We start from the raw sequence: 13,980 nt of genomic DNA on the forward strand, positions 1-13,980 counted from the left end.
CGGAGCGACTTTTAGTCCGAAAAATACGGTAACTTTATATAAAAATTCAGTTACTAGTAAGATCCAGTACACAACAATGTTTACGTAGCTAAAATGAAGAATCTCTTTGTGATCAAGAGCTTTTCAGGGACTCTTTGATGAGCTGCTTGTGCAAGCTTCGCAAATGCCGGTTAAACCTCCGATGGAAGGTAAACAGCGGGAGCTGGCAAATAAGCAAAATTTAGAGTTGATTCATGCCGAGACAGGGAGGATTAGACCTGCAGACGGGAACAGATGGGAAGAGATGTTTTGTGAAAAGGCCTCTTCTTCATGTACTCCATATGGGGATCAACCCGTGTTTGGCCGAGAGGTAACATGCTGCCGCAGTCAAAAGTCAATCACGATGTCGGCACAAAATTGTGTTCGAAAAATGAATAATTAAAAAAATGCAAGAAGTGTTAGCGACTTCAATTTTTATTTTGTTACACATCTAACTGAGATCTTAGGACACCCCGGTCGATTCTTCGAAAGATCAAATGTGGTTTTGCTTATTATCTTTTTTTTGTGTCGAAAAAGAACAATGTGTTTATTTTCACATGTGAGTGAAAATCAGTAATTTGATTAAAAGTCTTTGCCAATTTCTCTTTCCAGCGAGTTCCTTGCCGTTGCATAATGATAAAAACAACATGTCTGTCAATCACGTAGACAGAAGCAAACTTGGCAGGTGGAAAAATGTGTAATTTGCAGGCGATCGAAAGGGGAAAATATTTTAGAACGCTCGGCAGATGTGCGGACTTTCTGTTGGAGTCATTTAGCTCGTTAAACGTTTGCAAAATCTGAGATTATATTGACAGGTCTTGAATTATTTTCTCTTGGGAAATTACGGTACAGGTGATGAGATAAATTTACACTCCATCAGAAATACACAATTTAATTGCACAGTTTGTACAGCACATTTTATTTAAATAATCTAATAATTGATTTATGTGATTGGAAATTAGTTGACAGATTGATCAAAAAAAATCTGCTAGAAAAACAAAAAGGATATTTTCCTGGTAAGATGAAGCAAACAACACAAGGAAACTATTTGTTCTGAGACTCAGGAAGTTTCCCCGCCGGAACTAAACTAATATTTACCTTATGTATGCACGGCAGACCCCTCTGAGTGGAATTTGCACATTTTCCCCATTTTTGTGAAAGGTTGTTTGTTTTTCGGTCCAGCTCGCACGTGATCCTGAACAGAACAAATGGTAGGAAATACAAAATTAGATGTTTACTTAATATATGAGGAGGAACATCTAAAAAATAGAGATGTAAGTAGAATCATCATGCCAGACATTGAGGTAGAGTCAGGATGGTGAGCTCGGTTTTTGCGAGTCCACTGAGTGGACCTCGTACAAAGCCCCGGTCTGTCTGGATTTTCCAGCCGGCTACGATGGGCCACTCTCACACATACCCAATTACCACCCACCTTACCACCAGATATGTTACAGAACCACACAAAAGGGAGGTGGGCAGTTGGGATTCTTGGTATTTATTTTTATAGTCTCTAGTATGCTCATCAGAAGAAGAACAACCTGGTGACATAGTGGATTGTTGGATTTAGCGACAGAGCTAGGCTAAAGGGACAGTCACAGAGAGCATCTGTTGGACTCTTACGTAACTTTAATGAGGCTATGTTTTTTTTTTTGAGGCTTTGGCTTCAGACAGAGCAACGCTATGCTCAGGGAGATGAAGAAAAACCTCCTCATCATATTTTCCTTTTGCTGTCTATGGCGATCTGTGATAAATGTACAGAACTAATAGATTTTTGGACTATAAGGCGCACTGGACTATAAACCGCACCAGCTTAAACTCGTGATTCCGGGTTCAAAATTTGCAAAAAAAGTCATAGCTTATAGTCCGAAACTTACGGTATATATATATAATTTTTTTGTAGGCACAATGTGATTTGTTACACATGGCAAAAATTCTAATAGTGGTTTTGATTTCTTTAAATAGGCAAAAATTAAATTTGGCCCATAAAAAAGTCAAACCACTCATTTCAATATGATTTAATGCACCAATGATTTCAGGAATATAGCGTGACAGGATCTTCTCCAGTCCTCACAGAAGTTTGTAGATTTACTGAAGGGCCAACCGGGTCAACAAAGCACAAGTGTTCCGTGAGCGTGCTGACACTCACACACACGTGTCCATTGTTTACGTTCACGATGAAAGATGGAGGAGGCCGACTTACACTAGGGTGCACTAAGCCGCTGGACAACATAGCACTAAGAAAAAGAAAGCCAGGTTGATCCTAAACACACAGACCCACCTACGACTCACTCGCGGTCGCGGTGTTCCTCGAACTGACATCTCTCAACAACCCACCCCGTCCAGTGTGTCAATTTATGCTACACATGTCACATGTGTGTTAAGCCTCGAGAAATTCTGAAAACAGACTTTGTGGGGACTCGAGGGGAGAGAAAACACAGGGCAGCTTCCTTACTGTGTATGAATGACGTTGGGGCTTTGCAAACTATCACAGCTGAATACCGTATTTTCCGCACTATAGGGCGCACCTAAAAACCTCCAATTTTCTCAAAAGCCGCCTTATAATCAGTTGCGCGTTATATATGGACCAATATTGAGCCACTACAGCAAGCGTGTCCAAAGTCTGGCCTGTGGGCCAAATGTATATATCTTATATATGGACAAAGTTTTAAAACGGGCCATTCATTGAAGGTGTGCCTTATAATCAAGTGCGCCTTATAGTGCGGAAAATACTCTGCTAATCCAGAAAATCCTCCATCGAAATAACATTTTTGCTGTGCATGAGTGGTTATCTATTGTGGTTTTGGATATTTTAGAAGGATAGGTTTAACAAAAGACAAATTTCCGGAATATGAATGAATGTTCTTCGTTATTATAAAGTCATGTTACAGAAAATATACAATTATAATTTTTTTGGGCTTAGTCTGTGTAAACACACATGCACACAAGTTTATATGTTATTGTCTATATTTCCCAGAAGTAAATCCAAATTCTGGGATTTTCAGAGTGCAATTTTGGTAAAGACTGTAGATACATTTCAACAATATTCCAGTCAGGTCAATCAAGATTTGCAGGACAGGAAATAAATGTTGACAAGTAGCCTAAAATGGAAAAAGCTACCGACATCCTCATCAAATTTAACCGAAGGGTTCCTTTACTTTCGCAGAAATAATCCTTTTCCAATTTTTATCATCAACGTTCCATCTTTTGTTACATTTTATTACGTAACAAAAAGAAACACCCAGCTGCCAAAGCAAATGTGAGTAGCCCGAGCAGGTAAAATTTACTGGAACGTTTCAGTTCCCTCCTAATTTTACACAGGAAAACACATTTTTCCAGGGGTGGATTAGCATGATTAAAACCAGTTGTGTTTAGACCAGATCCTGTATGTAAGAGATGCTGATGGTCACATGGATATTTTAGGAGGCCCTCACCGGTTAGTTATGATGGAGCGTCTGCAGAAGATTGAACTATGAGCGGAGCGAATGAAACCATAACACCCGAGGAACGCAAAACACACACAAACCCAGCGACTAAACATTTCCAAGGGAGGTAAATTTACAATTGCACATAAGCTCCTGTGCATTCTTCTCCCCCCCCTACTCTTCTTCATCCCTAATGCCCAGAATCTCACGCTTAACGCAAGAGCCGTGCGTATAGATTTACTAGCCTAGCGCTGGAATATAGCGGTTTATTTTCCATCTTTGAGAAAACATTCCAGGCATGAATGAAGGCAGATGGGAGATTGAGGAAAAGGGAAGCACGAGAGTGTGCAGCTAGATTTGTCAAGGTGTCATGAAACCCTCAAAGTTCAGCCCCGCAATTTTCCTTCTCCTGATACCTGAATGATGAAACGGGGAGAGGGCAAACATTCTTTATAGTACACCTGCAGAGGAGATGGTGGTTCTTGAGGTCAACGTCGCTTCACAGTAGACCCAATTATTCGCTTCACAGCAAATAAAAACACGATGTCCCACAGGTGTGACCCCGTGAAGTTCAAAGCTCAAGAGGTGAATCCATCCAATGAGGAAGTGGAAGTTTTGGTTAGATAACACAGCTGGTCAAACTTCACATATGGAAATTTAAGTTTGCCCAAGAAGACCTCCATCAAACACTCAGCCTTCAGAGTTCCACAAAGAGCTTCTAAATCAGTCGGACTTGAAAGATTTTAAGGTCTGAACTGGAGGTCTCAGTCACTAACTGTTGGACTCTGGAGAACTTGGCTGGAAGTGTTGCCGGACGTTGGTGCCCAATTGATGTGGTCCATGCCAAGAATATCGTAATACGGACAACCGGTGTTTATTTTGGAGAGGTGAGACGGACAAGCTGTTCACTCGAAGGAAGTAGAAGGGATGTAGCACGGGGAAGGGCCGTTAAGAGTGATTTATTAGCTGTGAAGATCTGTGAAGTCCTTTTCGGGTGAGGTAGAAGATGCAATTAAATTCTGAATCAACAGTTCGCTTGTTATGTTCGAACTGCACTCTCTCTTTCCTTCTCTGTAACCGAAATTTGATACGTGAAATAAATATCGTAAGAAAAGCTAATCCAACATCTGGAGTCCACCCATCAATTGACGGTAATAATTTCGGTGGGAAGAATCGGGAATTCGCCATTTTGAGTCAGACTGACCCAAACACCCTTTTGAAACTTCCTTCTCCTCATCAGTGCGTGAGGTGAGGAACGCTGTGCTCCCGTACGGTTTTGAACGCACCATCCCTGTGGCTTTTTTTTCCCCATGCCAAGTATTCCCTAATGGGAAACCGGTGTTTGTTCAAAGACAAGGATCGAGAGTCCTGTCTGGGCAGATTCCTAAGGAAAGCCCAGACTTTATTATCAAAAGACAACCGTTGGGTGAGTAGAACACCATTATCCAAGTTTCCACCGAGCAATACAGTTCATTTTGCAAAAAGTATGGTTGAGAACACTAAACCCTGGTCTGGCTTATGTGATGGCTGCACCAGGCCACACAATTTACCAAAATAAGGCGCCGTGCTAGGTGGCTAAATGCTAGCGTTACTGTCCATGAATATTGCCTTGCTCCCTACTACCAGGAAAAACAAATACTGTATTTTCCGGACTATAAGGCGCACCTTCAATGAATGGCCCATTTTAAAACTTTGTCCTTATATAAGGCGCACCGGACTATAAGGCGCACCATTAATGCATCATGTCAGATTTTTAATCCAAATCAAATCATTCTCCATTTTATCTTTTTTATTTCAACTTCAGACGGAAGAAATTACTTTTTAATCACAAAATAATGATCCATAGTCTTTTGGATTCATGATTCATAGTCTTCAGTGGGCCACTTATGGTGCGCCTTATAGTCCGGAAAATACGGTATATGCAATTCTATTGATAAAGTCATGGTTATAATATAAAAACAGGACTAGTCATCTCATCAAGATTTAACCAATGAGAGGCTTGGAAGATGAAAAGTCTTCTGTGTCTCCCCTGAACATCGCACGTTTACCACTGTGACGATGAAGCGCGCGCTGACTTGCTTTGATTTATTTTGCCAACCTTTCACCTTAACATCCAGAAAACGCCTCACCTTGTCAAAATATTGTTTCAAAGGGCAGCGAACACCGGAGGCTCTGTGAGAGACGAGGTTTTAGCGGTGAAGAAAAAGTGTCAGAGACAGGTCAGGTGGGGCACACAAGTATCCATTTATGACCAAAGAATCATCTTTACTAGCCTGTCAGTTCTTCCCAATAGAATATTTTAATACATCATCATTTTTGCACTGCTGTTGGAATCATACAAAAATAGATGCCAGTGAGGTCGTCATAGTTCATTTAATATAGTTTAATATCTAAAGCATCGAAACTGATCATGGTTCAACTCCGCGGAGGGTTTCTCATTTTTGTTAAACATTATATCGGGTTGAGATTAGTGAAAACCTTCAACCTCAGTGAGTCACTTATATAATACAATAACAATCTATTTGAATGAATGGTAATTCCAAAAAACAACATCACAATCTTGATCATCAGTGGTATTGGGAAGGACGAGGCGGAAGACAAAATGAAGCAGACACAACAAGACTTTTGTTCTGTCTGGCAGCAGTCCGAGCTGCTGCCTTCCACATTCCTCATTTAGTTTTGGAACGGAAAGAGGAATGTGAATTTGGGACTCACACACACAAAGCCTTGCACAAACAAACCAACCTACAATTATTAATATTAATGTATAACTATGGTAAAAAATTACAAGTCCCACCCCAGTCGTGTTGTTTTGTATGTACCTAGTTTTTCATGGAATTTATTAACATTCGATTTTTGGCTCTAACTTTTTTTCAGTTATTGGACTTATTGCACATTCTCTTCAATCACCAACCTGAATGAGAGATTGGTATTGGAATGTAGTAATTGTGCTCAAATATGATATTTGAAATTTTTTTTTGGGGACAAAACCCTGGAGAACCAAGGTAAACTGGTGAAGGATTCTTGCTGCAGCTTCATAAAATAGCAATAGCATGTGACTCCACTCAACTCCTTCAAGTACATGATGCCTGTTTGACTACCTCACAAGAAGGTTCAGACCACATATTAAGTGTCTAGTCAGTGACATCATTCTGTCTTGGCAGTGAAGGCCACCACGAGATCAACTAGCCATACATTCCTGGAGACAGTGAGCTACTGATTGTCTTAACCATGTGTTTATCACCGCTACTGCTAGACCTCCTACTCAGATAGTTTAAAAACATGCATGGAACGAAAGACAGGACTCAAAAAAAAATGTCATCCATCCAATAATAATAATAATAATAATAATAATAATAACAATAACTAACAATAATAATAATAATATGAATAATTATTATTATTATTATTATTATTATTAAAATAAAAATTTTAATGTGTACTACTACTACTAATAAGAAGAAGAAGAAGAAAAAGAAAAAGAAGTAGAAGAAGAAGAAGAAGAAGAAAAAGAAGAATTATTATTATTATTATTAAAATAAAAATTAAAATGTGTACTACTACTACTACTAATAATAATAAGAAGAAGAAGAAGAAGAAGAAGAAGAAGAAGAAGAAAAAGAAGTAGAAGAAGAAGAAAAAGAAAAAGAAGTAGAAGAAGAAGAAGAAAAAGAAGAATTATTATTATTATTATTATGATTATTAAAATAAAAATTAAAATGTGTACTACTACTACTACTGCTACTGCTACTACTACTACTACTACTACTAATAATAATAACTAATAATAATTCATACATTTTAAATATTTGGTAGACAAAAATGTGCAAGAAAACCAACTTCACCAACAACCACTGACTACGATCCTAAGCAGCATTCCAGATGCTAAAACTACTGACTGAAAGTAAACACCATGTATGCGCTCTTTGTTCTTACGATGACTTCATTTCTGGCCCCAAAAATTTGACATCAGTTGAAGGCAGCCAAATATTGCTTCTGTTTTGCTTCATTATTTCTTGATTGGATTGTTTTTCTTTCACTGCTAGCATTCACATGACACTGCAGCGTTTGGATATTAACCCGAAGGTTATGAATTTCCCAACGGCGGGACAAATAAAGGATTGACCTGTAATTAATCATCATAAGACATATATATCATTCATTCCCTGAACATTTTTGCAGAATAAAATCATACTGTGAATAAATATTGAATAAAACGTGTTTAAAATGGTCATTTAATTCATTCAATTTTGATGCTACCAGTTTTATTAGCGATCCTGTGCAACATGTGTTAAGGATTCCACAAAGGTCACATTGCAGATTTGTAATGACTCAGATGAGGGAGGGGGAGGAGATGGGGGAGGGGGGGGGGGCTCCTGGACAGTCTTATCATTCTTCATAAAGATAGAGCTCCCTGCATTTACTCAGTAAGCAAGGAAAATCTTGTCCCTCCCTTCCCTCGCCACTTTGATGTGTTTTAGTAACTTCAGTCAGGCGCCCTCGAACATCCCACGTGTGTGAAACTGCTCTCTCCCAAATTCATCATGTGAAGAGAGGAAATTCCTCGGACAGTAAGTGGAGACATTTTTGGAGCAGATACGCCGTCTTTGTTTCGTCTCTGTTTGACAGTCACTGACAATTTCAAGAGCTGGTTTGTGTGGACCTTTTCCATTTTTGTCAGCGAGGGGCAGCCAAGTGCAGACGACTGGAAACCACACGAAAAAAAGTTAAGCCAACTTCAGCCTGACCTCACTAGTTTTAAAGAAACGTAAACAGTCGGGACGGAGTGGAGATGCGAGGAGATGAGGGTTGCAGCACAAATTGGGGAAACCCAAGGACACACTGAGTGTAATGTTTCGTGTATGTCGTGGTGAACATGTGTTGAAGTCGAGATGTTTATGCGATCAAACACAACGCTGGTGGAAAACACACACACACATTTTCCAATGGAACAAACAACCTCGCGATGAAAATGAATGTGTATTTTTAACCGCAATCCTATTATTTTTACTTTTAGATATCGTCAAGCAATTAACTCGCAATAATATTGGCTCAGCTTCAAATTGAGATCCTTCATCAAAATCAACCCCACCAATGTTTGGGGAGAAATCCTACACACTGTTGAGCTGACAGTTGACAATAAAAAATTTCTCGGTGAGAGTAGAGAGAAAATTAAATTCTTTTAAATCCCATTTTACCGTTTTGGAGACGCTATTAAAACTCTCAATCATGGTGTTTTCTTGTTGGAAGAAGTAGTGGGAAAACGCTTGAGGGCTGTTAACAGGAAGTCTGATGTGTGGGTGTATTTCGGTTCAGTGAATGTTGACATTCCGCATTTAGTTAAGTGACGCTTAGTTGCGTGGAGCTCGAGAAACAATTCTGGAATGTGTCAGATGATGGTAAGTTACTGCAATCGTGTATGTAAGTGTGTGTAAGTTATTATATATACCGTATTTTCCGGACTATAAGGTGCACCTAAGAACCTAAAATTTTCTCAAAAGCAGACTTATAGTCCAGTGCGCCTTATATATGGACCAAATTCCTAAATTTAAACTGGCCCGAAGCATTGTGTCATAAAATCAATCATAAGTGGCCCGCTGAAGACTATGAATCATGAATCAAAAACACTATGGATCATTATTTTGTGATTATAAAGTAATTTGTTGTGTCTAAAGTTGAAATAAAAAAGATAAAATGGAGAATGATTTGATTTGGATTAAAAATCCGACATGGTGCGCCTTATAGTCCAGTGCGCCTTATATATGGACAAAGTTTTAAAATGGGCCATTCATTGAAGGTGCGCCTTATAGTCCGGAAAATACGGTATGTCCATTTTTTCTTTTATTATCTTACCCATAAAGCCCATTGGTAAGCTTTCTAATAAATTCCAAAACTATAAATCAACTTTCCACGTTTGGCTGGCATGCTTTCCAAGCTTTCCTAACTCAAATCAAGACATTGGAAATGTCTTAAGGTTGCCAAGCATATTCCTCTGATGAAAGACAACCAAGACAGAGAACAGCTTTAACTTCCCAGAATTCTCAAGTGATGTGGCATCAATAAGTCTTAGGATGACATGACGATATAACTATTAGACACACTTAAGGGGAAGACTCGTCTTGAGTTTTATTGTCTGTGGATCAGTTCCACAACCTGATCCGCGGACAAGTATGGACGTTACTGAGACATTTGAGGTTTTGCTCGCAATTAATCACATACGTTAGTCACCATTTTGTACAAGGCCCAGTCCGAGGAGTGTTTCTTAGGAGAGAGATGGGAATGTATTTGTTATTTATTTGGGGGGGGACGCTGACGTAACAGTCAATATTAGGATGTCTTTTTTAATGGCTGCGGACACATAAATAATGAGTTATTCTCGCTAAACCATTCATGAGCATACTGAAGCAGTTTTGTACAATCCCAGAGTGTACACAGAATACAAATTGCCATTTAATCGCTTGAACCCGATGACGTCAAGCTGCTTTGTCTTTTCATTCTTTGGCTCGACATTTGCGTAATCAAATAGTTTTTACGGTAAAACATTGCAAGGGACTGTCTAATGAGCTAGCAAGAGACAGAGGACGGCGTTGCCCACCCGGCATCTCATTACGACAGCAAACTGAAGCAATCAACAAGCCTTTAATGCGCTGATTATTGTCAAATTAGAAACAAATAGCGACACTTTGGCATTCAAACACAAATATTTAGGGCATGACTATCTTCTATCACCGAGAATACATGGTAGTTGAAATAAATCGGAAAAAAATTAAATGACTATTAAACCTATCAGCTGTTGTCTAATGTCATGATTCATAAAAATACAACTACGGTGGCCCTATTGACACAAAAGAGTATATTTCTACCCGAGGCTGAGCACTTCACAGATCTTGTCCTTTTCACAAGTGAAGGACGGAAGCTCAACAGACAAGTGTAACATGCACATCGATGTGAAACCGAGATACAGCTCAGGGAACTTCAGACTCTGACAGTCGGTGTGAGTGTGAATGGTTGCCTGGTACAATGTGTGCTGATAAAAATGGACGTAAGTACCGTATTTTCCGCACTATAAGGCGCACCTAAAAACCTCCACTTTTCTCAAAAGCTGCCTTATAATCAGGTGCGCCTTATATATGGAGCAATATTGAACCACTACAGCAGGCGTGTCCAAAGTCCGGCCCGTGGGTCAAATATATATATCTTATATATATGGACAAAGTTTTAAAATGGGCCATTCATTGAAGGTGCGGTTTATAATCCAGTGCGCCTTATAGTGCGGAAAATACGGTAAGTATGAAGTGTACTATTGATAAATAAGTTTGAATATAGAAAATGAATCACAAAAACGTTGCTAATTAGTGAATGGATGGTTGATTCATATCCAATTATGAGTTGGCTTTGTTTCAATCTGCTAAAAAAAAAATTGACATTACAAAATGCACTCAGTCGGCGAATCCGAGAAATGTCTCTAGCCCTACGCAGAAGTCCAAACCGCACCGGCACACAAGCAAAGTCCCTGTGGACAGGATATGTGGGACCTCCTTAGAGCTCAATGAATCCAGTGTGTTGCCTGAATAAATGCGCCGACATCTGGTTCATCTCAGAGGTGTGTCCTCCAAATCTTGGCGTGGTTATGTAACGTCCAAACAGTATGGATTACATAACAATTATCTTCAAATCGTCTTACCTTGGCTGGCTGGACACCTAAAAGCTTTGATGGTCTCTTTGTTTTTAAATCAGTCCAGTCCGCACGGCAAGTACTGACTTCCTACTCATAAAGTCCTTCTGTAAAAGATTTTTTTTTTTTTTACAATAATTTTAAAAGTACAATGATTATGGGGAAGCTTTTACATCTAAAACATATTGAACACAATCAGCTGCGGAAATAATTAAAATAAATTGTTTTAAATATTATGAAGAAGTAAATGCAAGTATTTACGATGATGTATTTCTTTGCGGCTGCAGCTTAACTTGTATACTTTCTCTTCCGCACTCGAGCTGATCTCGGATAATCCCTGGAACTCGTGCTTCTTCCTGCTAGCAGAATTTGAAACTGGAGGTAGATTGCTAACTATTTAGCACGTCAATATATTTATGCATGTGGAATACTGAATGAGTTGTACTAGTTTTTATTTTTAATCATCATTGTTGGTCATATTTTCTGTGAATCATTCATTATATAAATTTTTATCATTTAAATTGAGAAAAATGCCTCAGCAGCTGCCAAAATCTTATTGTACTCATGAAGTATTTCTGAAGTAGCTCATTATACTCTGACCCAAATTAACCTTCCACAGCATTCTCTTAATTATTATGTGAACAGGAGGGGAGGGGGGAGAGCTGCTCAGTAACAGCCGGAACGCCGGGATCTGTTTTGGTTTCGATGCAATCGCACAATTTGCTCGAGCGCAGCCTAACGGAAGGCCGCTGTGATTTGTTCTGTCGACTTTTATTTGCCTTGTCTCACACTTGCTGTCTGCTCGACACCAGATGTGATGGAAGCTAACCCAAGTGAACTCCGGCAGCGCAAATCCCATCAGCAAGTTCAAAACTGCCTCAAGAGTTATAAGGTTCAGAAGGATCATAAGAGGCAGAAGCAAGAAATGAATTTCCAAGAACAGAAATCTGACAGCAAAAACATTCCCAAAATTATACATTTGTTTTTTTCTTCAAATGAAATGGATTAGGTTGGTCCACACTGTCCCTTTGACAAAATATAATAATAATGATAAAAATAATAATAATAATAATGATAATTTAAAATGTAGGTAAACACAATTCTCATTATTGGCAGCACGGTGCCCTTGAACACAAACATTTCAGGTTTAGTCTTTGTGTGTTTAGTGCACGATTCGTTTTTTTTTAACTTAGTACTCGCATGAATTTCCCTCCTCGACTCCTCAATGAGTCATTATGGGCCATTTTTTTGGACACAAACGCCCTTTTGCCCACCATGGTTGCTTTCAGGAAGAATCAATCCAATTTGAGGAGTCGAACATGGTTCGAACAAACATGGCGGATGTTTTCGAATATTATGCAATTCGGTTTCAGCAAATAGAGGCGTCGAAAGAGTCTGGGAAATTATCATATTTCCACCAATGAAATTTTAGCAATCGCCACTAAATGTTTTCATTTTTTTAATGTCAAATTTGAATATTAAAAGAAACAGAGGGTGCAGATGGAACAAAAGACTGTCACGGTCTGGGAATGTAATTTAAATAGTCTAGAAATACTAACAGGATGTTACAAGTTTATATTGTGCATCATTAGCTAAATGGGTTTTCTTAGCGTTCATTTGAGAAGATAAAATCTTTTGATTTGTGCATATGGAAGTAAGTTTCGTGAAAAAAATCGGATACAAACCTAACAAAGGACACAAAAATAATTCGAGAATCCTTAAATGATTTTCTCTCCCGGCTCATGATTTAATCTTTTAGTTGGATTATAAGGAAACAATGACCCTCTTTGGCACATTTAAACGGACACAGTCTTTGGCTACCTCGGAGGACATCAACCATAAAAGCTGCTCTCATATCGTAATCTTCGTATCAAAGCAACATGGAAGCCAACAGACCTGCTCTGCTTCCAGAAAAAGTGTTGTAGAGGGATTTGGAATGCGTGGCTTTGTTAATTGATAACACGACCCCCCACATCGACTAATTCTGGTCTCTTACGCAACAGTGATCAGGCTGCCTCATTTTGTGAAAGTTCACTGCCTGCATGGTTTCTTTTGAACCCAATCGTCTGTGCGAAATTTCGATTTAAGGAAATTCCATTGGCCCATACGATGCAATAAAATCCAAGACATCTTTTATTTAACGTTTTCACGACAGCATTTGCCATGACAAAGTGCTTTACAAAAACATATCAAATTAAATCACATAAATAATTAAACAGTGCGTCGCCACGGCAACAACTCTGTGAAATCAAAGCTTTGCTTTTCTATGTCATTTCAAACATCTTCAAATAAAACCTCCATCTTTAAAACAATCCGAAATTTTTGGGGAGTTCTTGAAAATGTGACATCTATAAAAAGGATCATCTCTCATGAAGATCGGAATTGTGTTATTCCAGCCACAGTGGCTTCAACATAGCAATTTCTGTACCTTTATATAATGACTTCAAATTTGATGCTGAAATAATCTCGATGAAAGTGATGACCACAGCCTGTCATTGTAGTTCATATTTTCCCAACTATTACTGTCAGTATCTCCTTCCTCTTGAGTAATCATGGCATCAGTCACAATGTGTGTAATTACAGCGTCTAGCTGGGCAACACGGTGGTCATCGCTATATTCACTTCCTAATCCCACTTCTCATACTTCAGTGGGATTTCTCACCGCCAATCACACACTAATTCTTTTTGCTTTCTTTTATAGCCGTCTGCTCTACAACAGACTCTTTCTCCTGCTCCGTCTCCCCGGGTCGGCCACTAAGTGCTTTAATGATGCGTGCAAGCGTGAATGAATTGGAAATGAAAGAGTGTCACATTTGAGATGTGTGAAAGTAAAAGCTTTTGGCCTATTACAAATCGCTCCCTTGA

General features: G+C 39.0%; 1 protein-coding gene and 1 long non-coding RNA gene across 2 annotated transcripts in view; one reads left to right on the forward strand and one right to left on the reverse strand.

The window, feature by feature from the left end:
• The window catches only part of LOC125990014 (uncharacterized), a 21,166-nt gene continuing 7,186 nt past the window's right edge, over window positions 1-13,980 (reverse strand). The window contains exon 3 of the long non-coding RNA XR_007488790.2: window positions 1-1,213. This is a non-coding gene — a long non-coding RNA (uncharacterized lncRNA). The remainder of the gene's footprint in view (window positions 1,214-13,980) is intronic.
• The window catches only part of thbs1b (thrombospondin 1b), a 22,414-nt gene continuing 16,319 nt past the window's right edge, over window positions 7,886-13,980 (forward strand). The window contains exon 1 of the mRNA XM_068649220.1: window positions 7,886-8,011. The gene's annotated coding sequence lies outside the window, so the exon portion shown is untranslated. The remainder of the gene's footprint in view (window positions 8,012-13,980) is intronic.

Source organism: Syngnathus scovelli, chromosome 20 (genome assembly GCF_024217435.2).
Source record: "Syngnathus scovelli strain Florida chromosome 20, RoL_Ssco_1.2, whole genome shotgun sequence".
NCBI lineage: Eukaryota > Metazoa > Chordata > Actinopteri > Syngnathiformes > Syngnathidae > Syngnathus > Syngnathus scovelli.